At 39.9% G+C, this 27,613-nt stretch overlaps 2 long non-coding RNA genes across 6 annotated transcripts; one reads left to right on the top strand and one right to left on the bottom strand.

Moving 5' to 3' along the window:
* The first annotated feature begins 14,575 nt into the window (after window positions 1-14,575).
* On the top strand, window positions 14,576-17,884 carry LOC307034731. 2 transcript variants are annotated; one of them, XR_013806978.1, is made up of 4 exons: window positions 14,576-14,709; window positions 16,074-16,643; window positions 17,046-17,243; window positions 17,381-17,884. It is a non-coding gene; the product is annotated as an uncharacterized lncRNA (long non-coding RNA). The 2 variants fall into 2 exon arrangements; XR_013806979.1 differs by having other exon boundaries at window positions 16,979-17,243.
* Window positions 17,885-18,031: 147 nt separating this feature from the next.
* Window positions 18,032-22,717, bottom strand: LOC307034730. 4 transcript variants are annotated; one of them, XR_013806975.1, is made up of 8 exons: window positions 22,351-22,715; window positions 21,587-21,656; window positions 21,392-21,506; window positions 21,119-21,214; window positions 20,500-20,611; window positions 20,164-20,331; window positions 19,881-20,026; window positions 18,032-18,665 (listed from the first exon to the last, which is right to left on the bottom strand). It is a non-coding gene; the product is annotated as an uncharacterized lncRNA (long non-coding RNA). The 4 variants fall into 4 exon arrangements; XR_013806976.1 differs by having other exon boundaries at window positions 21,392-21,493; XR_013806974.1 differs by having other exon boundaries at window positions 21,392-21,656; window positions 22,351-22,717.
* Between the last annotated feature and the right edge of the window lie 4,896 nt (window positions 22,718-27,613).

Raw genomic sequence — 27,613 nt, 5'->3', positions numbered from 1 at the left:
ACCCGAGTGTCCAAAACATACGGCCTCAGGTCCGATGATACGATAACGAAATCGATCATGGACCTTCTGCCTAGGGTGCTCTGGTACCACGTACACTTATGAGCATCCTTATGTTCGAACATGGTGTTTGTTATGGCCAATCCATGACTAGCACAGAAGTCCAGTAACAAACCACCACTCCGGTTCAGATCAGGGGGGCCGTTCTTCCCAATCACTCCCCTCCAAGTGTCTCCATCATTGCCCAAATGTGCGTTGAAGTCTCCCAGCAAGATTAAAGAGTCCCCTTCAGGAGCCCCATACAGGACTCTTTCCAGGGTCTCCAAGAAGGCCGTATACTCTGAACTGCTGTTGGGTGCATAAGCACACACAACATTCAGATTTTTCCCCCCCATAACCCACAGGCGTAGGGAGGCAACCCTCTCGGCCACTGGGGTAGACTCCAACAACGAAGCACCCAACCGGGGACTTGTGAGTATCCCCACACCCGCCCGGCGCCTCACACCTTGAGCAACTCCGGAGAAGAATAGAGTCCAACCCCTATCCAGAAGTAAGGTTCCAGAGCCGACGCTGTGCTTAGAGGTGAGCCCAACCAGATCCAACTGGAAACGCTCCACCTCCCACACAAGCTCCGACTCCTTCCCCCCCAGAGAGGTGACGTTCCAGACCCTCTGCCTTCACTGCCACCCTTCTGGCAGCGCACCCGACCCCATCGCTGTTTCCCGTAGGTGGTGGGCCCGCGGGACGGAGAAGCGGAGGTGTTGCCCACGTCGTCTTTTCGGGCTGTGCCCGGCCGGGCTCCGTGGCAAGCCCGGCCACCAGACGCTCGCCGACGAGTCCTCCTTCTGGGCCTGGCTCCAGAAGGGGACCCCGGGCTTCCTCCGGGCCGGGTATCCTCACTTCGTGTGTCGTCTTTCATGAGGTCTTGTGAACCAATCTTAGTCTGGCCCCTTGCCTGAGACCAATTTGCCATGGGAGACCCTACCAGGAACACAAGGTTCCAGACAACACAGCCCCCAGGTTCATCAGGGCACACAAACCTCTCTACCACGGTAAGGTGCTGGTTCTTCAGAGAGGTGTTTATAGAAAGTACTATTGACAGGTAATTACCATTGTATTAGCCTATTTAAAGTCGACTTACATTTTGACATGAAAACTAGCGATAGCTAGCTAGTTTGGATAGCGCTAACGTCTTCCCTTCAAGAGGACTACATCTAGTGTTGCTTCTACAAGCTAGCAGATAGCTGCCACCTTTGAATCTAGTATTTTTCTTGCTAAGCGGTTTTGATATAATACATGACTGACTTATGTGGTTTATGGCTGAACTTAATGTATACGTTTAAGAAACACTATTGCTATTCAGCCGATTGTAAAACGACTGGTGTTGACGTTAGTGCAACACTTTTCAGTCATGTTGATTGACTAGCGATAGCTGGTGAGCTATCACTTGTTAGGAGGATACGTCTCTCTTTGGAGGAATTGTAGGGGTTACTTTTGGAATCCTTCTCATGTGATTTTCTGGGCTTTTTGAAAAAAAATTCGGACATTTCTGTGAGATGATGCATAATGTTTCAGTTTATCCTATAGTTAAGTTGTGGGTTTTTGCTGGCATCATGTGGGTGATTCAAACTCTGAAATAGCAGCTTGATTCACACTTGATAAAATGTAAAACAGCGCTGATGTAATCCAAGTATTTGGAATACGGTAATTAGATAGAGTAATGTAACAGAATATGTTACAAATGACATTTTAGGGCATGTATTCTGTATTCTGTAACTGAATACATTTTAAAAGTATACTTCCCAACACTGAACGCAACTAATAGGTCGCCAATACTATAATAATCGTCTTGCATTTCACCCTTTTCAGAGATGCCTGGATTTGACAGAATCCTTTAAAAAAAAAGAGAAACTTCTGCGTGATTCTGCAGCTAAGTGCATGCGTCTTGATGGATTTATACATCGGTGAGTTTTGCAGTTTCATTCCCAAGTATGTATGTGTATGTGTGAGAAAATCGGAACTAAGGAAATGTAAAGGTTCCAATTATGTCCTAGTAAAAGTTGTGAACAGGCTATATATTATATATTACAATAGTCCTGATCTCAAGCTGAAGCTGTGTTTGTTTAACTTGCATATTCGGTCTTCACAGCACCCAGGTCAGTCAGGCTCAAGATGATGGTGCACAGGGAAAAGATGGAGAGCAGAACAGAGATACGCAGGAACAGGGAAGCAGAGAGCAGACACAGGAACCAGAAAGCATGGAGTTGACACAGGAACAGGGAGATACACCAACAACGGCCAGGACAGGAACCCAGATATAAACTGAGGCTAATGCAAAACATAGGGCATCAGCTACCCACACTGTGGACTCTTGGGGCTTTGATTGGCTCCGCTATGAGGCTAACAACAAAGTAGTAACAAAGGTCTGGTGTTGCACATGCAGAGAATACTACAGCAAACACCAGGGGTCTATCCCACTGCATGCAGGGCAAGAAAGACTTTGTAACACTCTTCAGGCTGTTCAGAACTTTAGTCGGACTGGAAAAAGAAGCATGGTGTGGAGCTTGGAGTTAAATATCAAAATTCAAAAGCCTGTCGACTTTTCATAGAGCACATCGCTGGGACACTGAAAGACCAGCTTCATGACCTTGTTAAAAAGAAGCCATTCTACTGCTCTTTGCTTTTTGACGGGAGCACAGACAAAACGACGACAGAGAAAGAGGTGATAAGCATTAAGGTCATTGAAAATGGCACACCAAGAATTCGGCTGCTTGGGTAAGTACTGGTAGCTCCCTCACATACTTGTTTATACAATCATTTACTTGGCTTTTTTTTATTAATGCACCTGGCTTTTGAATAACTGGTTTTTAGTGTGTTGTTGATTCAGTTCAAATGATTTTCCATTTCAGCCAGAGCCAACATATGCCTCAATGTTAATAACTTAAGGTGAATAAATGTTTTGTTTTGGTATGTTTTTCTTTTCTTTTCAGAATTCTAGAGCCAGACACCTGTGATGCTCAGGGGATTTTGAAGGCTGTTGCACAGAAGTGTAAGGAGAACCAGCTCAACCTCAGCAACTGTCTGACTGCAACAGCAGCTGATGGTGCCAGTGTACATTTTGGAAAAACCACCGGTGTCCTGACAAGACTCCAGCAGCAGGCGGCCCCCTGGATGATCAAGGTTCACTGCATTGTTCACAGGCTTGAGCTGTGTCTGAAGGATGCTGTTAAGGAAACATACTTTAGCCAGGTGTGTTCAAATAAGCATACATTAGGGGATTTTCTGTGTGTTTGTGCAGCAATGTTTTGTTACATTCTGTAACTTAAGAAGAAATGCATGTCTTATTTTTGTCCATTACAATGCTGTAGGTAAAAAACACACTTAATATGAAGAATTCCATTGCTTATGTCTCTCTCTCTCTCTCCTCTCTCTCTCACGACCCCCCCCGCCCCTCCAGATTGATGACCTTCTCACCCGCCTTTACTCACTCTACCGCCGTTCAGCCAAAAAATGGAGGCAGCTGAAGGACCTTGGAGAGGCTCTTGAGGAGCATGTATTAGCCGCATTCACACCGCAGGACTTTCCCTGGTACTTTGGTTCTTTAATTCCGTTAGTACCAATAATGTCGCGTTCACACCGCCGGGACTACTCAGTGCCGGGAACTCTTTTGGCCATTTTCAGTCCCTGCGAGAGAGGTGGTACGAACCTGGTGATAAAAGAGTGCCAATTTATATTCTATTTCTATTGGCTGGGCGAATTGCAAACCACGCCCCGTTAGACTCTGAATTGTTTTTGTTTGAATGATGAGGAAGTGTCGGCGCTTCTGGCAATTTACTCTGAGGACGGGATGCAGCAGCTTCTACAGAAAGCAGTTCCCAACTCCAAATGTTTTGAGCGATGTTCGCAAAAGCTACTTGAGCGGCATGATGCCGTTATTGTTATGTCTTGACTGTGCAATAAAACAAACAAACTGGCAAAGCTTTATTTATTGTGTCCCACCCCAAATTGGCAGAATAGAAGAATGTGAGAGCAGACAGGTGTCGGTGGTTGAATTTATCTACAATGTTGCAACCTTGTGCAGCAATGGCAGGGGCAGAAACATAAGTCTTACACACATAAACACAAGTAATTTATCATGTCATTTGTTTTAGATAAATAAGGGAAAAACACCAAACAAGGGTTAATGTCCTTTTCCAAAATCAGCCTGAGGGGGTAATGTATAATAAATACATAAAGATAAAGTCCATTGTTATAATGGGGTATGTTATTTGTAAATTCCCCTTATAACCCAGCCTCATGGTGCACATGATTCTTTGTTTGGACATTTTGTTGGTTTGAGTAATTTGAGCTCGGATTCTAGTAGGGACATAAAGTAACACGTATCTTAGGAAGATATGAACTTCATCTTGGTGAAGTTGATGCTGAATTCACTATTTAGTAGATAATCATGTGACACTTTATCTTTGCACTACGGTCTGTCTGCTGAGCCTACCTATTATATATATATATATATATATATATATCATGTACAGCGGGTGGGCTTTATACCCCCTCCCCTGTGTAGTTCTTCTTCTCTCGTTTTTTTTTGTACTCGCCGTGAAGTGGTTTTGCGGCCTGCCAGTAAACCCAGAGAAGAAGAAGACGAAGTGACGTCAGCGTAATCTTGCTTCCTCTTCAGGGAAAGTACTGCGGTGTGAATGCGATTAGCACTAGTCCCCTGGCGGATTCAGTGCCGTGGTACTTTAGTGCCATAGTGCCGGCACTAAAGTACGGCAAGTCCTGCGGTGTGAAAGCGGCTATTGAAGCAAACACGTGCTCAGGGGACAAGGTGGATCAACCACAGAAGGAAAGCCTTAGTCGCCCTTGCTGCCAACTATCGCAGTCTCTCGGTCCATCTTCTCCAGGGTGCAGATGAACCTGGACAAGACAAAGTCAAACTGAAAGCGTACTGGCGGCAACTAACCTCGTCTAAATTCGTCCTGCATATGGTCTTATACCAGGATCTCCTGGCTGAACTGTCTGAACTCTCTCTGGACTTCCAGGCAGATGAGCTGTGCCTGTCAGGAGTAGGGTTGTGGCCTCCCAGACTGCTCTGCTCAGACAGAGCGAAAAACCTGGCCCTTACTTGCGTCCTGTCCTCAATGCCTTCACCAGCACAAGCAGCGCTGGTGTTTTTGAGTTTAAGGGAGTGGCTATCAGGCACCATTCTACGTCTGATGAGGCCTTCCGCCACCAAAGAGTGTACATTTTCAACAGAATCACTGACTGCATCTCTCAACGGTTTGCAACTTTCTCCACAGACCCTGTGCTCCTGACTGCTGAGATTTTCGATCCACACAATATGCCAGAGAACATCAGTGCAATCGACCCCTACGGAGATGAGGAAGTTCAGAGACCGTGTGAGCATTTTGAGCCACTGCTTTTGAGTAATGGCTGCAATGTGGCCGAAGTGGAGAGAGAGTGGCTGAGAGCCAAACATTACATTCATCAGCATCACAGGAGGGAGGCCTTCCTTGTGCTATGCCACAGGATGCTCACAGAAAAAGAAGCCATCTATCCAAACCTCCTTCATCTCATCAGGATTGTACTGGTCTTCCCTGTCTCCACAGCCCAAGTTGAACACCAATTCTCAACTATCAAGAGGATCCAAGGAGACTGGCGCTTGAGATTGAAATTGAAAACAATAGAAGATATCTTAATCAAATCACAGGGATGTGATCCCTTGGAATACCAAAGTGAGGATGCAGTGGCAAGGTGTTGGAGAGCTGTCCTCTCAAGCAGGAGACCAGACATTCAGCCGTATGGGCCAAGACTGAACTCTGACCCTGTTCCAGATTCTGATTCTGATTCCGAGTCAGATTAAAACTCCCTGTCTCTCTCACTCACACTCTCTCCGTCTCTCTCATACAGTCTCCATCACTCTCTCTCACTCACATTCTCTCTCTCTCTCTTTCTCTCTCACACACACTGTTTCAAATTGAGCTTGTATTGTTAAGTAGTTTTGTTTGTGTGTTTGAGTGTATATGTTCATATTTATGCAATGTTTTTCAATGTTTTTAAGTTAAAACAAATGTTTGAATACATAATTAATGTTTATTGGTGAATGAGAATGTTACGGTATTAATCTGAAATGTAAAACCAGCATAATTTAACCAAACGGCCTTTGTGCCCTATCATGTGGCCTTTGTGCCCTTAAAAAAATGTGAATGGGAAGGCCAAATGGCCTTGCCCCTAACATGACGAAATTCCAAGCCTGTTAGGATGATTATGATAGTTTACTTAACTATTGGAATTTGACTATTAACACATGTAAAAGGATGACACGGAATCAGCTGGTGAAAGTAACATTTGTTTATTAGAAAAGGGGAGCTGGGAGTGGAGGTTGGTTATGGCGGCAGTGGGAAACAGTTGTTCCAGGGTGGGTAGAGAGGCCTGGCTGGTCTTGGGAGTGTGGAAGGCCTTGGATTAGTGATGGCAGTTTGACACTGAAGCTTCGAACGGACCTTCAACCCTGGACTTCCAATTCCATAGAAGCAGTGCTTCGAAGCTTGCTTCAAATCACGTGACATGTGACGTCCGAAGCAGCAACTGCTTCAAATCATGTGACATGTGACTTCCGAACCAGCAACTAATTCATTTCCTGAATGAATCAACTCACTGGTTCGCCGTCCAATCAGGTGATTCAATGCACTGCCTCGTCTCGATTCTGACTGGTTGAAACTGTTTGAATTTGAGCGTCACTTAGTAAGTGACACTTTATAACCGCTCAAAAAAAAATGCACAATTTGGCAATCTGTGGGATTGTCGTTGTAGTTTGCCTTGTTGCTGTTGAGTTGTTAGTATTGCGTTTGGATCATTATGGAGCCAGCCAGGAAGAGAGGTCGTTCTGAGATGTGGGATCACTTCAATCTGATTGCGCATGATAAGGTTGGACAACTACAGTATTATAGCTATGGTTTATCTCAAATCTATATTAAGTAGCATTAAAGTACAATTATGTATATGATCAATGTAGCCATTAGGCTATAGCTTTATAGACTGAAATTGCGTTTTTATTTACAAATGCCTTTCTCTACAGATTCAGTGCGTGGTGTGTTCAACTGAACTGAAGTATCATGGGAATACTTCCTCCATGATTAGGCACTTCAGTGCCAAACATGGAGCTGCTGTGAACCAGGGGAACATACATGGTATGTATTATATTATTATTAACTAGTAACACTAACACAATATGCTATGACTGTATTCCATGACTCACAAGCATAGACTGCTCACAAGTCTGCTTCCTTTGAGTGCAATTTCACATAAATTCTTATATGCTTTTGTTGGTTTTGTTTTTATTCTTTATGTCTTTATTTCTTTGTTTTAGTGGACCGGAAGCGAGAGCTGGATGGGGCTCTTGCGAATATGGTGGTGAAAGACTTGCAGCCTTTTTCCATTGTGGATGACTGTGGCTTCAAGGAGCTTGTGGCCTTGCTTGATCCTAGATACACTCTTCCATCCAGACGGGTTCAAAAGGAGATGGTGGTCAAGCGCTATGAGGAGGAGAAGACGAAGGCCAAGGCTGTCATGCAGAGGGTAGAGGCTGTGAGCCTGACTGCTGATATGTGGACCTCCATTAATATGGACGCATATCTAGCAGTGACCTGCCATTATGTGGATGACTCTGCGAAGCTGGCCACAGTGCTTTTGGGAGTGCTGCCTGACACACCCACAGAAGAACAGCCCTCCACATCAGCTCAACCGGCACCAGCAAATGTTGACAATCCATCATCCACAGGTAATGTTGTAAATAGTTAATTGATAAAATGCAGGACAAAATAAGTACAAGTAAAAAAGGATACACATTAAAACCTTTCAGTACTGATGATTAGAGTCATGTTTGTCTTTCAGGTCTTAACCTTTGGGAAACTCTGGACAGAGATGCTTCTGAAGCGAGGACGGCAAGGAATGCCACAGCAGATGCTACAGTGGAGGTGCAGCGGTACATGACTGATCCACCGCTGGAAAGATCGAAAGAACCACTGGCATACTTGGTGGACCATCAAAATGTGTATCCCAATCCGTTCAAACTGGCGAAACAATTTTTATGCATGCCAGCATCATCAGTTCCATCTGAGCGAGTGTTTTCAAAATGCGGGGAAATTGTAAGCAAGAAAAGAAATCGGCTCAATCCAAAAACTGTTGAAAAAATGATGTTCCTGAATCAAAATCTTTGAGTGTTCCCCATCCCACATGAACACCCCCTGCCAAAGTTACACAAGCACACCATAACCTATGCCATATTTTGCCAGAACCCTCTCCTCAATAACACAATACACGCATTCATCCATCTTTATTTGTAAATGATATTCATGATACATACAGTTTATATATATATTTATATATATATATATATATATATATACATATTTATATTTATTTATAGTTCTATATACACATATTTATATTTATTTATAGTTTTATATATATATATACACATTTATATTTATTTATAGTTTTATATATATATATATATACATATTTATATTTATTTATAGTTCTACATATATATACACATATTTATATTTATTTATAGTTCTATATATATATATATACATATTTATTTGTCTATTTCCAACACAATTGTCCAAGTGGTTCGACTTCTTCAAATCACGTGACATGTGACGGTCGAAACAGCAATTGCTTCATTTCCTGAATAAATCACTTGACTGGTTCGCGGTCCAATCTGGGGATTCAATGCACTGCCTCGTCTCGATCCTGACAGGTGACAGGTTGAAACAGTTTCAAATTTGAGCGCTTCAACACTTTATAACCGCTCGAAACAATGTGTGGGTTGTTGTCGTAGTTTGCGTTGTTGCTGTTGAATTGTTGTTGTTGGCATTGCATTTGAATTGGATAATTATAAAGCAAGCCAGGAAGAAAAATAGGTCGTTCTGGCTCGTGAAACACTTCGAAATGTGGAGAAGTTGTGAACAAAAAGAAAATCAGTAATATAAAAACACTTCATCGGTCTAAGGAATAGATAGTCCAGTGGATAGAGCCGGTGGCCAGGATGCAGCGATGTCCTCCGCGCAGCTGGTTCAAAGCCTGGAAGAGTTAAACTTTGAATCATTGCTTTTCAACTTTAATACTTTAATGACTGATAAAAGGCCCTCTCCACCCAAAAAAATGTCTAGCACTCTCTAATCTCTTCTCAATAACCCAATACACACAATTATCAATCTTTAATTGCAAATAGAACATGATGTTCATATGTGCTGCGTGCATCGAATATTTTTCAAGGCAGAGATACGTTAAACCCACTGCAGCCTTGCACTTCGCCAGGAGAGGTCGCTGTAACTGAAGCTTCGAGAAATGAACCTATTTCCGACACAATTGTCCAAGTGGTTCGACGCTTCATTCAAAGCTTCATTTTGCCATCACTACCTTGGATTCCTCCTGGGAGAGACACACAAATCAGTGTGAGGCAAAAGCAGGATAAGTTGTCAAAGAATATGCTGGTAAAAAGCTAGCGCGGCACGCAACAAACCATTCACGGCAACAATCCGGCAGGGAATGAGTGCAGGCTGCAGGCTTTCATAGTGTGGCTGACGAGCATGTTGCAGGTGTGGTTGATTGGAGATTGCTCCCAGCCGTGTAGAGCAGACCAGCAGGCAGAGAGAGAGACACACAGTAGAAAGAAACACATACAAACACTAACAGGAGTTTCAGGGACGGGCAGTGATAGTCGGTCCGTTCTTCTGTATGTCTGTCTTTGGTTTTCTAAGTGTTATTCCATCCATATGACAATATAGATATGTGCATACAGATGTAGCACTGAATTTCGGACTCCAGCTTACAGCTTCCTGCCAAAGACCTGCCAAAGACCAGTATAGAGGAATGTTAAGCCCTCCCACTATTTTCCAAGAGGGCGTTGCCAGATTTTCAATTTCAGGTTTTAACCAGGAGATGGCGCTTCATTCACAAATACAGAAAGACAAGTTTCATGGACTTTCAGTTGTGTTTTGAAGAGCATTTGAACACATCAATATTTTAGATCAACTAAGTATATCTAATCTTGTAATTCAATAATATATAGTCTTTATATATTAAATAATCATAAAGTAAATGTTTAAAATACACTTCTTTATTTGTTATGCTCATACTTTAACCTTTACAATCGTTTGCTTTAATATGCAGTATATTTTTGTGTTTGCTTCCTCCTGCTCCCTTTCGGACACATACTGTAGGATTTATTATTATTAATATGAAGATATTATTAAGATAAGATAAGATGTTACTTTATTGATTGAACATTTTAGTTTAGAATGTGCTGTCCCACGGTAATTCAGAAGGCTCACAGGTCACATTCCGACCATTATTTAAAACAATAGGTGCTTTCACACCGTCTACAGTTTGATTTGTATAGAGGGAGCTGTGTCAGTTTTCGAATTACCCATTTGCTTTCGGGGAGCCCTATTTTTCAGAGCACATCCTGCTACTAAATATGTCACACGCACGCTCTGTTGACTGGCGCAGCAGCGCGGATGCGATCAATTGCTATAAAAACACTCTTCTACTAATACAGACGGTGTCACTATGCCGGCGGATGTGGCCGTTGTTGAAGCCTCTTCAGGCTCCGCATCGGCAGGCCTCTCCGTCGGTCTGGAGCTGTCAAACTCGACCCTAACGCCGCTTACAGCCGGCCAACTAAAAGTTGTTTTCCGTTCACGTTGTCATTTTTAGACTCCTTTGCTTCTTTGCTTGTGAATCCAAAGCTGTGACGCTTGGCTGTTTTCGTTTTGCCATATTTTTTTATTACACAGCCAGAGTTAAAAAAATATCAATATGAACATTTCAAATACCACGCCGGCATCACCGCCATAACCATAGCAACGTAAGTAAGAATGCAGCGCCGCCACGTACAGATGGCAACACCCAGACATATTCACAAATATAAAACAAATATTCAGAAACTGTAATGAACAATAACTATTATTTATTTCAAGAACTGTTATTTACAGAAACTCAACCTTTCTAATCTGTGTGACACAAATATGCACGATTGTTTTGGGCTCCCCCTATTTATCTCAAAGTCAGCCATCAAGGGAGCTCCCTCCCTCTTCGGGGGAGCCAAGCTCCCCCTAGCTCCCCCCCATTTCGAACAGTGTCTGTGGCTGAATGGCCAGCGATTAGGTGTGGCGTATTTATCATAGGTGATCAGAGCTAACGAGACAACCCGCTGAATTTAAGCATATTACTAAGCGGAGGAAAAGAAACTCCGTCATAAGTCAGATTTCATTTAAAAAACAGATCTGATTTTAAGACTATTTCTGCGCTCATAAAGAATGATAAGAATACGAATAATGCGTATTGAACTGGTTTAATTAATTAGTGAGTTTATTTAACACTAGAACCGCCAATCGGGTCAATTTGTGTGATGTGTGTTGTGTGTGTGCAATGTAACTTTTTTTCAATAAAATATTAAAGTCTCCCAGTCCGTGACTTTTCCTGAAAGTGTGTTACCCTATGTAAATTGCATTCTAATAGCGGGATTTGACGGGTTTAGGTAGACCTATACAAAAACCTCTGGCGGTTCTAGTGTTAAGGTAATTAGGTACAGTAGAAGCCCTTTTTTATCAGTAACGAATTTAGCAGTTGAACATAAAAGTCAACTAACTGAGGGTCACTTGCAATGACAGTGTTGTGTCTAACTGTCTAACTAAGCTTGTCACTCAGAGTAACCTACCGTTAATTTAGCTGCTGGAGAAGAAAGATCAAGGGGGAAGGGGGGGAGAGAGCTGTGGTTGATGGGCCATTAGTTGTGTAAATACAGAGCTGAGAGCTGACGTTTCATTCAGACTGTTTAAAAAACTGTAACAACGGACTATTTTTCTTAGCGGATGCATGTCAATTTAAATCAATACATACAACTATTTTTTAAATCAAGACATACAACTATTTTTTAAATCAATAAAAACATTTTCTAAATCCATAAAAGCATTTCAATTAATATTGGGAGTCATGTCGTTACTTTGTTGAGAATGTGGCCGTGTAATAAGCGGGATAATTTGCAGCGACTTGTTCCTTATGGGGAAAATAACAACCGTCATGTGTGTGTAGAGGTGTGTGTGGTTAAAAAACTTTCATTAAGTGAAGGAATTTCCTTCTATAAAACAGCTGTGGGCAGCAGTGAGTGTCACGGACATGAATTCATAGATCAAGGCAGACTGGTGCACACACTCTCCTGTCCTGCCAGGCGACACGCCCGTTGTAAGCCGTGTCCCTCACTCCTCACATCCCAAGCTTCCCCACAAGTGTATTATGTTGTTACATCGTTTCAGATGTTTTGTTTCGGTTGTGCTCTGTCTATGTTCAGTGATGCAAACTTGTCACCTTTCGGCAAAATTTGCCGTTTTGAATCCAAAATAAGTCGTTTGTGTGATTCATGTAGATCTGCAATACAAATATTTTTGGGGTATGGGGGGGCTGGGACCCGGAGTAATCTGCGGCCGTGAGCTGTTATGTGCCATCATGACACGCATGGTGTTCTTTTTTTATATATTATAATGAAGTACGAGCTGTGTGCTCGAGTCTTCCTGCCTGTCGGCTCTGCTCATGGATGTATAATAAGGCTCTGCCGTATGGAATGCCATTTAAGCCAAAATTAAATAAATAAATAAATACATCAATAATTAAATAAATACATATATATATAAATATGCCTATGAAATAAATTATGAAATAAATAAATGAGGCAATAAATATGTATAGATGTACATTTAAATACACATTTATTTATTTCATGGGACTTTTATTTCATAATGAGACATTTATTTCAAGAGACTTTTATTTCATAGTGACACATTTATTTATTTCAAGAGACTTGTATTTCATAATGACACATTTATTTATTTCAAGAGAATCGTATTTCATAATGACATATTTATTTATTTCAGATGACTTGTATTTCATAATGACGCATTTATTTATTTCAGGTGACTTGTATTTCATGATGAGACATTTCATGATGAGACATTTCCATTCCTTATATGCAAATGAACGGGGCGTGGTTAGCTCACAGATCCAGAGACCCAGACCAAAGCAACAGCACCACAACACTGACTACTCGAGAAGAGGAAGAAAAAGGAGGAGAAGGACTTACAAAATGTTTTATAAACTATATAATAACTACTAAATGAAAATAAGGCGGGGCAGACAACATGGAAGACGTCGGTGGGCTCCAAGATGCTATGCTATCCTTAGCAGATCAAATTGATCAACACGGTTTACCAACAGATACTGTGTTGGCCCATATTGAAGACTTTATCGAAGTACTCGGGCGGATAAGCGCTCTTCGAGATATCGACACGGATGACGAAGTTGTAAATACTTTGACACTGATTGAGCACCGTGTTCGTGTGGAAGATGTCCAAGAAGTTGGTTCAAGCACAGGTGCAGGACGCCCGCCTCTGGATATTCCATGCGATATGCTCGCTACCTATGTGCTGTCCGGTCTATCACAACGAGAAATCGCGGATCTGTTTGGGCATGTCATCCCGCACAATTCAGAGGAGATCGGTCGAAGAAGGCGTAAGGTGAATTACTTGAGCTAACGTAAAATCAAATTATTGCTCTATCTAGCTAACGTCATACAAATAACGAGCCCATAGAAATAGAATACGAGTATACTACTATACTCATATTCTATTTATATGGTCAGCCCGCTACAACTGTCACTATGGCAACGGTACACATACAAATGGCCGCCGCTCTGACCATCCTGCATTATCTTAAAATATAATACATCCATTATCCTGCTACGTTGATTTGAATGGGAATGTCCGTTCTACTCCTATTTTATTTCTATGGACGACACTGGTGGGCAAAAACGTGTATAATACAGTTAACAAAATTAAAACATGATTGACAAACAATTATTTAGTATTGTGTAGCAATATGATACGAAGAGATGTTTGAAATGGAGTATATATGTTAGACTGGTGGATGTTCATCAACGTTAGCCAAAACGTTTATGTTGACGTTGCACACAAGTTGGGTCAGTTATTATTAACAGCTGCTCTGTCAGATATGACTATTGTTACACCGAAATCTGTTTGTATCGTGAAATTGCGGTTTTTGTTTATTCATCAAAAATGACTAAAGTCAGAGATGTTTCCTGATACACGTGAAGTTGCAGCCACTGTATAAATTAATGTTAAGATAACTGGAGTTGTGTTCATGCTAACTGTTACACCTAACTAACGTTGCTGTCGCTTATGTAATAAATATATAATTGAAGTGACATTACACATATATATGTTTTATGTTTTTCTACTGTAGAAAATCAGACCTATACTCTTCAATTAACGATGACGATGTAGATGCCTTGGTGATGGAGATTCAGCGCACTAATCCGAATGCTGGATATAAAATGATGCTGGGACATCTACGGTCCAGAGACATACACATTCAAAGTAAAAATTAACAGTTTTTGTTTAACCTCAATGTTCAACCCAATTCCAAATGACGTGGGTTTAGCCAGTCGCCAATTTGAATAAACAAATAAATCTCCTTTTTCAATCAGGGCATTAAGTAAGGAGTGGAGAGAGTGGATCCAGGAGCAATCTTGATGCGAAGGTTAACCCTCCAGACTACAAGGCGTCGTCAGTACAATGTTCCTGCACCAAATAGTCTATGGCATATAGACGGTAATCACAAGCTGATCAGGTCAGTTTTTCCTGCTGCTTTTTGAGCTGTGTCCATCATAATCTAGTAGGCCACTGTTCTTGAACTCCTGTACTCAAGTTCTGCAGTCCTGCAGTTCTTTGTTCCAAGCCTGTACCACACCACCTGAAATCACTAAATAGTAACATCATGTGAGAAAACAGAGGTGAAGGTGTGATTGCTGAAATAAGTAGGCCTATCTACAGACATTGCACCCTTGGAAGTATTGAGTGTGAGACCAATTTGAAGGCTGAGGAAAAAGTAACATTAAAAGATATACGGCCAGGTCATTAATACTTAAAGATGCCTTTATCCTTTTTTAATACAAAATATAACAATGAGGGTTCTGTATGTTAGTTAGTTGAGGATATGAATTGAACTCCTTGTCTACTCATTAGATAATAATTGAGTTTGAATTTCAAACAAAAACACAATTAGATGCTACTAAAGGTACAGTCCTTGCATGGGGGCAAGCCCTCTACCACATACATCCTAGCTAAATATGAGCTCTTCTGATAGTACCATAATGTCAGTGGTGTCCAATTTTATCCGCAAAGGGTTGGTGTGAATGTGTTCCAACAAAGCAGTGACACATGAACTCACAACTAGTTGGTGCACTGGAATCGGGTGTTTCTCTGCTTGGTTGAAATGCACCCACACTGACCCTTAGTTGGGACATCCATGATGTATTTTAACAAATGTGTGTAAGCTTTGACATACAAAATTATTTATAAGCATTTTCAAAGGTATGAACATGATCTAGAATATGTCTCAATTCCAAACAGTACCATGAAATCATATGTTCACATGTTCACATGAAATCACATGTTTCCTCTTCATATTTACTCTGTTAGGGCACTGTATTAGCACCTGAGGTGGTCAAATCAGTTTTAGCCTACTAACAATCTCAGGACCCATTGGCAAAGTCCTTTTACGGAGATTAGCCTACCGGAAACCATCATTTAGCACCTTGTGTGATTCCATCTTTAGTAGAGATGAGAGGTTAGATGTTGGAAAAAGGTACTTTAAAATATAAATGTTGTTCACCCAGCTGACAAATCTGCTTGCCTTGGTAAAGTAAATTAAACCATTGAATTTGCTTATTTATGTACAACTTTTTTTAACTTAAAGAAGGTTAACATGCAATGTACGATAATGTTGGATATTGCAATGGCAATAATGTTTTGTGATATTGCAGGACATGTTGCTATTGCAATATCCAACGTTATCACCCAACCTGCCACAACCATACCCCTCCAAACCCTATTCCTAACATAGCTTAATGAACAAGATGTGCCTTTATCAACTGTGATTTGGACATGAGGCCCCAATTCAATAACCAATTAATCCTGTTATATTTCACACAGATGGAGGATTGTTGTTCATGGTGGCATTGATGGATTCTCCAGGCTAATTGTGTACTTAAGTAGTGCCACCAACAACAGAGCTACAACTGTTCTTGAAGGCTTCTTGTCTGCTGTTGGCCAATATGGCGTGCCATCTCGAACTCGGTATGTAATGTCCTACAAATGTCTAATAAATGAAGTACAATGAGACTTATTTGACTAAAATGTATTTTAATAGCATTTGTAACACAGGTACAATTATCAAAAAGAAAATGAGTGTTCGGAATTTCAAACAAGTGTAATGAAGGTGCTCTTTGGTAATCTTAAAACAGAGCTGGGTTACAACCCACGCAGAACGGCACAAACAGCCTTCTTCAGGGTATGCTTAGACCCTGAAGAAGGCTTTCCGAGAGAAGACCTTTCTTTTGAAGGTACAATTATGTTGGATAGTCATCTTCAGATAAATGTACTTTTTTCCCCTTACAGATCTGACAAGGGGGGTGAGAATGTTAGGGTTGCTCATTTCATGGTCCAAACACAAGGGGAGAACAGGAGCTCTCATATTACTGGACGGAGTGTTCATAACCAAAGGTATGGAGGATTTAAAAAATATAAATTATTAAAGTACAATGAAACCGAGAGAAGAAGCATGTCTGTCCACCCTCACAAAACAATACTTACATTCAGGCGGGGCAGGGGGTGATAGCGGGGCGTTTTACTGGCAGTTCATAACAAGTTCATTGGTCACTACCTAAAATCCAGCTCTCACTTCGCTCATCATTGTGTTCACACTCCAGTCTGAACATAAGTGTCAATCAGCCATTACTAGTAGAACCTTGTACAACTTTTCCATCCTGCTAACTGTTGAATAATGTGACCTGCCAAAAATACAATATAAAGGCTGTATTTCATTCTTTCTTTTACAGAATTGAGCACCTTTGGAGAGATGTGTATGAAAATGTTCTTGATCTGTTCTACACAATATTCATCCAGCTGGAGGCCCAAGGATTACTCAATCCTGACCAAGAGATTGACCTGTATGCACTACACAGGTGCTTCATGCCACATATTCAGCATCATCTTCAGTGTTTCAAGGAGGCATGGAATCACCATGGGCTGAGGACTGCAAGCCACCATTCACCTTTACAGTTGTGGTTACTAAACAACAGAGAGGGACAAGATTTCTCACAGGTAAACAACGTTTTTTAGATGATGTAATGTATGCCATCTTATTCCCTGGCTCAATTATTTATTTAAAATACATGCAAAATGACCCACATTGTAATTGATTACACATTCTGAACGGCTTTATTCCTTTCGTATGTCAGGTTGGTGAGGATTATGGTGTGGACTGGGAAGGACCACATACCCCCTGTGCATCTAATGTCTTTGTTCCTGAGATCCAGCTCCTGCGCCCATTGAGTGAACAAGATCTTGTGGCCCTATCAAACCCCCATGTTCCTTTCAGTCAGGCATTGGCAGTTTATCTTGAAACTGTTCAAACCCTCAGAGTTATGTTGAACCCAGAACCTTAGGTCAGGCAACATTTTCTTCGCACGATTTCAGCAGTGGTGGAAGAAGTACTTAAAACCATTACTTACGCAAAAGTACCTACAACAATGTAAATTACAAGTCAAAGTACAGACATACTATCAACAAAAATGTACTTTAAGTATCAGCGGTAAAAGTACATGTTGTGCAATAAAATGTAAATAATAATAAATTCTGATGCAGCATGTTACTGTTGGAGCTGCTCTCATTCCTTTAGCTGTGTATTCCTCTCTACTCCTTCTTTTACATGCAAAAGCACACTTGCATGCACATACTGAAGGATATGAAAATGAAGGATTGAAGAGCGACACGATGGAAGGAAGCCGAGAGCAGGGAACAGAGAGATGGTTGTGTGGTGACGTTGAAGGGAAATCATAAAGGTGGATGACCATTAATCCTTCAGTCCTACAGATCTTTTGTTGTACAGATCTTTAGCAGCAAACCTTTTGTTCCCAAAATACCAACCACACTCCATTCCCTCTCTGCCTCTAAAACGTTATCCTTTAGTTTTTCTCTTTCAGCTTTATAGATGTTCCACATTTTCTTTAACTCCACAGTTCCTACACTTGTCACTGTTACTTTTCCCCATGACATGCAGCGTACCATTCAATGCTGTGTGATTTATTCTGAGTCTAGCTATCATCATTTCCTCCCTTCTCTTTCTTTCTTTATAAATATGTGTCTGCTGGCAGACCAGCAGACCAGCATTTATCTATCACCAGCTTATGTTAGTATTAAATATACAATGTACTCTGGTAACTATCAAAATAAAGACATTGTATAGTGTTCATAACAGTATTTTTATTTAATAGATTATACCTAATACAATAATATTACAAAAAAAACGTACATCTAAATAAATATATCATCTAAAATAGATGCATTTGATTTAAAAATAAAAAATATAATTCAAAATGTAAACAGCAACAAAGAAATTATAAACATTATTTTTCTTGTTAATATCCATTATCTTCTCTGTTATGTATCTTCCGGTCTTTGCCAATCTGGACAGCATTTCTTGGTCCTCCACGTCTTTCTCGTACAGCCACTGCTTGAAGCAAACTGAAAATAAGAAACAACAATGTTTTAACAAATCGTATTAAATTATGTGATGATAGAACTGCAAACAGAATAGCTGTAACTTTAACTAAATAAATAACTCAGTTACCTCTAATCATTAACCCATGTTTGTATCATTGAGTTAACATACATACATGCTAAACTCTTATTGCACTTTTGGCAACAAGCATTTTCCACCTCAAGACCAAGCTCCCAGGAAGTGCGCCGGACTCTGAGGAAAATATTCGTTGTGTCCAAACGGCGGTACTACAATTTCCTTATCAGTCTGTGACGTCCACCGGCCCAGAAATACTTTTTCCCCTTGAGTAACATTGGGAAAGAGACGTCTGTAAATCGGTGGATAATTTTTTTGAAACTAAATAAACTACCCAGTATGAACTATTGTATAGCCCTAGAATCATTAAGTCCTTAAAGTTGTAAAATGCACTAAAAGCCGAATCTAGATTTATTCTCTCTCTCCATTCATTCTAGTGAGCCGAGAGTGTGTGCTCGGGGGGGCGGGGCTTAAGGGGCGCATGCTCTGTGAGCGCACAAACGGGTTCTTCTGCTCTGACAGCCAGGCATGCTGGGTAATCTGTGACGTTTCGCTCTCTCAAAAGTTGGGCCATTTTGACTTCATGCGCCAATGAGCAGCTCTCATAGGAAAGAACGAGACCCCGCCTCCCACGCTGTATCCAGTTCTTATTATACATCCATGCTCAAGACGGGTAACATAACTACCCTCGGGGGGCTTAGTTCTCTCCGCCATGTGTTTGTTTGAGTGCGTGTGCGTGTGCGTGTGCGTGTGTGTGTGTGTGTTGCATGCATGTAGCAGGTTCTGTGTGTAAACTGCCCCACCTCCTCGCACACCGACAGGGGAGAGAGATCTCTCGTCTGGATTGGAAAGATCTAAAATAAATCATAGACGCACTTTGTAGTCTTTTTGCATATTAGAAACGGAGTTGGCGACAGTAAGACTGCGATATAATGTTTGTGTAGATATAATACATATGACATCTATTTTTTAAATGTCTCCAGTACCGATAAAAAGATCGATAACGTTGGACGTTAACGGTACCACGGTCTTTAATAATTCAGCCCCGGGCCCCGTTAATACTGGGGCTCGGTACCCATCCCTAGTTTTAATTATTACATTTCAAATAACCAAGTACTTGGTATCTCACAAAGCGCAAGTGGCTAGTGTTGCTAAGAACATACCTGGTGATGGTGGCTCTTCGCTGCAGGATCTGGTCGATGTCCTCCTAACAGAAGCGATTGCCTTCGTCGTTCTCGTCCATGATGGCGGCGTAGGCTCCTTTCCTCAGGAGGTCCTCGATCTCCTTCTTGGAGAACTGCTGGACCGGCTAAAGGCGACGCAGAGAGACATTTACACAAGTGGATTTAGAAAACTCTTTTTGAAATTAAACTAAGCGTACTGCAACAGCGACTGACCCAGAAATGACTTGGCATCTAGAAATATGACAGATTTTCTTTTTCTCACCCCGTTGTTGTTGCCTTCTTTGTTCCCACTCATGCTCTGCAGGACAGCACGGTCCATCCCGAGCTTCAGACTAGCTTTATCCAGCATTTCCCTCTCATAGTTTCTAGTGATCAGACGGTACACCTTCACCGCCTTAGACTGGCCAAAATGATGACACCGAGCTTGAGCCTGAAATAAAAAATTAAAAGAGGGGTCAAAAGAGCAAAGTTTTTAAGCATTAAATGGGAAAATATACACTTAAAGAACCGAGGGAATAAACGGAAAGACTGTTGTTGTTGTTGTTGTAGCCCTATTGAACTATCTTTAGGACAGACAGAGCAGATATATATATCGTACCTGCAGGTCATTTTGAGGGTTCCAGTCAGAGTCGAATATCACACAGGTGTCCGCAGCAGTGAGGTTCACAAGCTCTTGATCAGGTGTTTGATGTGGGCTGGCATGATCCTTTCTGCAGCGATAAATAAAGAAAACAAAGAAGACCTTATTAATAATAGTAATGATGGTAACAACAATAATATTAGTATAACTATTTATATAGCACTTACACAATAATTGCAAAGTGATTCTCACAACAAAAATAAAGAACAAAACAATGTCAACAATAAAAAATAAAAAAATTATAGGAATGTTAAGAGACAAAGAAATGATAAACATTCTGAGAGGCCGACTACAAAAAGGTAGACTCAATGGCTCTTGATGACATCAATGAGCAGTCCCAAAACATGCTGCTGTATAAAAAGAAATAGGTCCAGATTTCTTCTATTTAGTGTTGGATGATTTGTTGTATTGATTGCTGATGGATGTTAAGATATGTTTTACAATTATAACTTATTGTAATTGGAATCAAAAAGTTTAAAATCGTAGTTTTAATAAAATGACTAGCATTATAGGGTTTATTCAACAGCGGTAAAGCATTAAGTTGCTAAATTAACGTACACTGAACTGTACAACTTACCACTATTTAGGAAAGGACCTGATCAGAAGGATTGACTAGTAAGACAGCAAAGAGGTGGAGGAGGTCTCTGTCATGTACCACTGGTAGATGTTACACCTGAAAGAAAGATAAGGAAATAAGACAACACAGGAGGACAAACATCCTCTTAAGTAAAAGACGAAATCATGTCAAGCTTTACATCTTTCAGTCTTTATAATGCACTGTTGGAAATTACATTCCAAAGGCTAAATTCAAACTCAATACCATAAATAACTGGGTACCAAAGTGCTTTACCTGATAGAACACGTTCCACACGGAGCAGCAACCATCCGGCTGGGCCTTTTGCTGCATATCATCTCCTCCCTCTCCACTGTTTCCAGTAGATCTCTACTGCCTCTGTCCAATAAAACTGAAATGCCCCAAAACAATCATATTTAAAAAGTTAAAACAATAACTTGTTTTTGGCATTCAAATGTATTAGAATCTCACCTTTTTCCTGGATGTCAGGAAGGCGTTCCCTTCAAGTCCGTTACCAGTCATAGGAGTTCAAATGCAAAGCCTGAACGATGACAAGAGCGAGACTTACATTTTACAAGATAAGTAATACCAGAGCAGTGTGTACGACATGCAGAGAACAGATCAAATCCCCTGACAGACTCACACACTTTGGTGATGTCCTCATCTGATAATGATGTTTCATTTTTAGCAGCAAAGTAACATTACTCAAGGTATATGTTGGACCCAACTCATGTACAGTATGTTTTGCATCTCCTCAACAATGGTCTGTATAGTTGAGTAGAAACAAACTGTCCCTAGAGTTTCAGGTAGATTAACAAAGAAAAGTTTGCAATGAAGCACAAAACCCCTCTTTGTATTAAGCTAGCTGCCACAGAAAGTACAGCTTAATATGCTAACCTGGTAGAGTTAGCTAACGTTAGCTAACTTCATGTCAAACTAAAAACCTCTAACGTGCATTACATTGACGATTTTAAACACAACTTAACTCTTTCAACTTGTAAAATAACGTTAATTTAACATACCCTTAAATAACTACATCACGTTTTTCAGAACAACACAAACTGCAGAAAACGTTAGCTGCTAACTGTTGTTAGCTAAGACAGCTAGCTCGTAACAATATCCTCCTAGCAAACTTAAGGTTACGTTAACATGAACTTAACGTTGTAAGAAAGCAAAACGAACCTTCGAGAAATATTTTACTCTCAGACTGGGTGTAATTGTGTTGCATTGCTTACCTCCAGAAGGACTTTTAGCTGTTTCCCAGTAGAGACTAGAGAGAGCTGTCAGAGCGGTTGCTCTCAGAAGAGCAGCATTGGGCGGACCAGATAAGAACCAGTTAGTGTCAATGTTGTGGTGATGTTGCTTTGGTCTGGGTCTCTGGATCTGTGAGCTAACCGCGCCCCGTTCATTTGCATATAAGGAATGGAAATGTCTCATCATGAAATGTCTCATCATGAAATACAAGTCACCTGAAATAAATAAATGCGTCATTATGAAATACAAGTCATCTGAAATAAATAAATATGTCATTATGAAATACGATTCTCTTGAAATAAATAAATGTGTCATTATGAAATACAAGTCTCTTGAAATAAATAAATGTGTCATTATGAAATAAAAGTCTCTTGAAATAAATGTCTCATTATGAAATAAAAGTCCCATGAAATAAATAAATGTGTATTTAAATGTACATGTATAGGCTACATATTATTGCCTCATTTATTTATTTCATAATTTATTTCATAGGCATATTTATATATATATGTATTTATTTAATTATTGATGTATTTACTTATTTATTTAATTTTGGCTTAAATGGCATTCCATACTGCTGCTCCGAGATGATGGTCTAGCTTCAGCAGCTACATTACCTACGGGTGCGTTCGTTAATATTAACTGTGCGTCCGGAGTCACTGTGGCACAGACTGGACCGCCGGTGAACAGCTGTTAGAACGGGCTGTTCAGGTGTTCAGAGCAGAGCTCCCTGTCGGAGCGGCAGAGCGTGATGTGAACTGAAAAGTTTTTCTGTGGCAATATTATTTAAGGAATCGTTGAGCTAGCTAGCTAGCATACATTGTCACTATCTGCTAACGTTAGCTTTAGCCTTCTATTTATAATAGTTTTTTTCATAGGCTATAAACAGAGGTGGTATAAGTATATTGTACTTGAGTAAAAGTAGAAGTACTCAAATCTTGTACTTGAGTAAAAGTAGAAGCACACAGATCTTGTACTAGAGTAAAAGTAGAAGTACTCAAATCTTGTACTTGAGTAAAAGTAGAAGCACTCAGGTCTTGTACTTGAGTAAAAGTAGAAGCACACAGATCTTGTACTCGAGCAAAAGTAGAAGTACTCAGGTCTTGTACTTGAGTAAAAGTAGAAGTACTCAGATCTTGTACTTGAGCAAAAGTAATAGTCCCAGAGTGTAGGAATACTCTGTTACATTAAAAGTCCTGCATTCAAAATGTTCCTCAAGTAAAAGTCGAAAAGTATTATCATCAAAATATAGTGAAAGTAGTAACAGTAAAAGTAGTCATTATGCAGATTGGTCCATTTCAGAATAATAGATATGATATGTTTTATAATGATTGATCATGAAAGTGTTCTCAAAGCTGGTAAAGGTGCAGCTTGTTTGAATGACTTTGTATACTGCAGGGTAGTTTGTGGATTTACTCCAGGTGGAACTAAAGTCTGATTTAACACTTGATTATATTTCACTTAATTAATCCAGATCTGTGAAGTAACTAAAGGTATTAAATACATGTAGTGGAGTCAAAGTACACCATGTACCTCTGAACTGTAGTGGAGTAGAAGAACAAAGTAGCAAAACATTGAAATACTTAAATAAAGTACAAGTATCTCAAAACTGTGCCCAAGTATAGTACTTGTTGAGTTTATGAACTTAGTTACTTTACACCATGTGGCTATAAAGATAGAAAGACTAAGCCTTGCACATAGGCACGAAAATACATTTTCAAAATGCTCAACAGTGCTGCCAAAATTATAAACTGACTGCTCCACAATTTAAGATAAATGCTTTTATATATTTCTATTAGATGTGACTCTTTGGCGTTTCTGTTATTATTAACACTGCTGCTTTAGTTGTTCTGACTGCTAAAATCCTCTGTCATTCCGTGGGGTGGGGGAGCCGGGGGCTCGGATCCTTGTCACCTTTTTCATACCTGATGAGTTTGCATCCCTGTATGTTAAAAAGCCTCAGTCACCTAATTCATGTAATAAAAACATCTCAGGTCAGTAACACTCAAAGCTAAATGTGCAATACCATGTTCAGCTATGTTACTATTTATAATGTTATTGTTGTTACATCAGAAGATGTACATATTGAAATGATTTCTTAACTTACAGTAGGCTATTTTTTACAATGTGTGTTGGAAGGATTTATTAAATTACAATGAATATTGTCATTGTTGAAGGCTTTTAGAGAAGGGTGAACTATAAGCCTGAATTACATAACATTTTAGACCTAAAAACATAAAAGCCACAATAAATAAATCACAATTATTCTAGTTATTTTTACCTCCCGTATTGCTTTCAACCCACCAGCTTTTATGGTGTTGTTACGTCACTAACTGTAAGCTTGTCACATACAGTCTATGGTCACTCGGAGTAACCTACTGTTAATTTAGCTGCTGGAGAAGAAAGATCAGGGGGGGGGGAGGGGGGGAGAGAGCTGTGGTTGATGGGCCATTAGTTGTGTAAATACAAAGCTGAGAGCTGCCGTTTCATTCAGACTGTTTAAAAAACGGTAACAACGGACTATTTTTCTTAGCGGATGCATGTCAATTTAAATCAATACATACAACTATTTTTTAAATCAATAAAAACATTTTCTAAATCCATAAAAGCATTTCAATTAATATTGGGAGTCATGTCGTTACTTTGTTGAGAATGTGGCCATGTAATAAGCGGGATAATTTGCAGCGACTTGTTCCTTATGGGGAAAATAACACCCTTCATCCAGATGAGGATCCCTCCGCTTCACTTTGGGATCCTGATCGACCGACGAAGCCCCATTAAAATATATAATATTGTTGGTGAATTACTGAGTTTAGGCACGTTAATAACGTTTTAATGAAGTTGAATACAGTATATTCATATGTGTCAGTGATTTCATGTCAATTCGGCGAACATAAACATAAATGGTCGTGGTGAAGATGATGATTAAATTAGGATTAAAAATCGAGAGCTGGGCTGCATTTCCTCCCGTTCGTTTTTTTCGAATAACAAAATTATTTTGTTAAATAACAACATGGTGATGTTTTGTAAATTATTACATGTCTCTTATTTAGCACAGTAGTATGATATCCGTGACATATGGATCTTAACAAAGTTCCGCTGTACATCCAGCATACTGTATCTCACTTTATTTCACATGAGCTCCAGTGTGGAACCGCACTGCACCCCCTGGTGGATCAATGATCCATTGCAGCTGGCTTCATTATAATTACATTTATCTATCACGGGGGCGGTCTCAAGTCAAGCTGGAGGTTTTCCCTTGAGCGAGGGCAGATCACGTACCAATCACGGCCCTCGCGTTTCAAACTGTCTGAAATGAATCGCTACATCTGTAAACAACAAAAACACTTGGGGTATAATGTTCGAACAATGTTATCACCAAACATTTTAAGAATGTTTTTAGAGAACGTTATCCTAGCTTTCAGAAGTACATTCTAGGAAACAAAATAAAACTTCTCGATGAAACCATTCCTAGAATAATGAATGGTAACATTCTTAGAATGTTTTTAGAACCAACAATGTCTAGCTGGGAACTCAGACATGCCTACGCAAACATGCAATATCATGAATTATGTGCTTGTTTTTTTCTTGAAAGGAAAATGTGGTGAGATCAGATTTCTTTTAAACATCCTTTTCAAACAAATGCAACAACTTTGTTTTTTAAAGCGCACTACAAATAAATCTGACGTTGACGGTAACCTTGTTAATATTTCGCATCACAGGAACATTTTCTAAAAAAATAATAACCATTATCCAAATGTTGCTTTCAACATGTTCTTCTTTGGTTATCATGTAACATTGAGGGAATGTTCTATAAAAGAACATATTTAATGTGTTACCCCAACAACGTCCAAAACACATCCTTAGAATGTTGGAGGCAAAACGTTCCACCTTTGTTGACTTATCACATTATAAAACACTTTGTCATTTTATAAAACACTTTGTCATCTCAGTCCTCAATAACATCCTGAAAATATTTTCAGAATGTTGCTTGGAGAATGTTCTTTATTTGTTATCATGTAACATTGAGGGAACGTTTTATAAAGAACATCTTTAAGGTGTTACCCCAAGAGCGTCCAAAACACGTCCTTAGAATGTTGCAGGCAAAACGTTCCACCTTTGTTAACATATCACATGAAAGGAACATTTTATAAAAAAACGTTCTGTCATCTCAGGCCTCAATAACATACTCAAAACATCCTCTGAATGTTGCAGTTAAAACGTTATGTCTTAGTTAACCTTAAACATTATAGGAACATTATTTGAAATAATAAACATCCTAAAAAGGTTATTTGAACATCAGATTAAAACGTTTCTTTAAATCCTTATTAGAACCTATAGGTAACGTTAGCCAAAGTTGTGAGAACGTTCCCCGCTGGCTCGGATGTATTTATTATAAACGTTATTCCTTAACATCTATCACTGTGTATATCACCATTCAAACATATTTTAAAAGTTGAACAAACCCCACACAGCTCTGTGAAATGTTGACTTTATTTAATCATTTCAGTAAAAACTAACGTTCATATTTCTCTTTTTGATTATAATACTGATGAACGTTCAAAACAAAGCACTTTGGCAACTTACCACATACGTTTTAAAATACTTAATAAGCACCGTAAGTTCATGATATAATTTCTCCGTCATAATCGGTTGTTTCCGTGAACGGCCGACTCTTGTGTGATGGCAAATGCTGCGGCTGCAAGGCATTGTGGGGCAGCATTTTCTCCTCTCCTTTCGGTAAGGGAGGTTCAGTGGTTCCTAAGCTAAAGGAGGTTATAAAGGAAGTTTGAAACCTCCTTCCCTATCATGTAGAGAATTCGAACGGCACTTATCATTAAGATGTATGCGCTCATACATCTTAAGAAACTTATCACCAAAAATGTTAAGAATGTTTTTAGAGAACGTTATCCTACCTTTTAGAAGAACATTCTGGGAACCAAAATAAAACGCCCCGCTGAAAACGTTTTAAGAACAGTAGAGCATAATGTTCTAATAATGTTATCAAAAACATCTTAAAAAGGTTTACAAAAACATCTTAAGAAGGTTATCACCAAACATTTCAAGAATGTTTTTAAAGAACGTTATCCTACCTTTCAGAAAAACATTCTGGGAACCAAAATAAACATGAAATGAAAAAAAGAATGAACATCTTTAATGTGTTACCCAACAACGTCCAAAACACGTCCTTAGAATGTTGCAGGCAAAACGTTCCACCTTTGTTAACATATCACATTAAAGGAA

The sequence above is a fragment of the Notothenia rossii genome, assembly GCF_949606895.1.
Source record: "Notothenia rossii genome assembly, chromosome: 4".
In the NCBI taxonomy this organism is placed as follows: Eukaryota; Metazoa; Chordata; class Actinopteri; order Perciformes; family Nototheniidae; genus Notothenia; species Notothenia rossii.
This window is presented reverse-complemented; position numbering and strand designations above follow the sequence as displayed.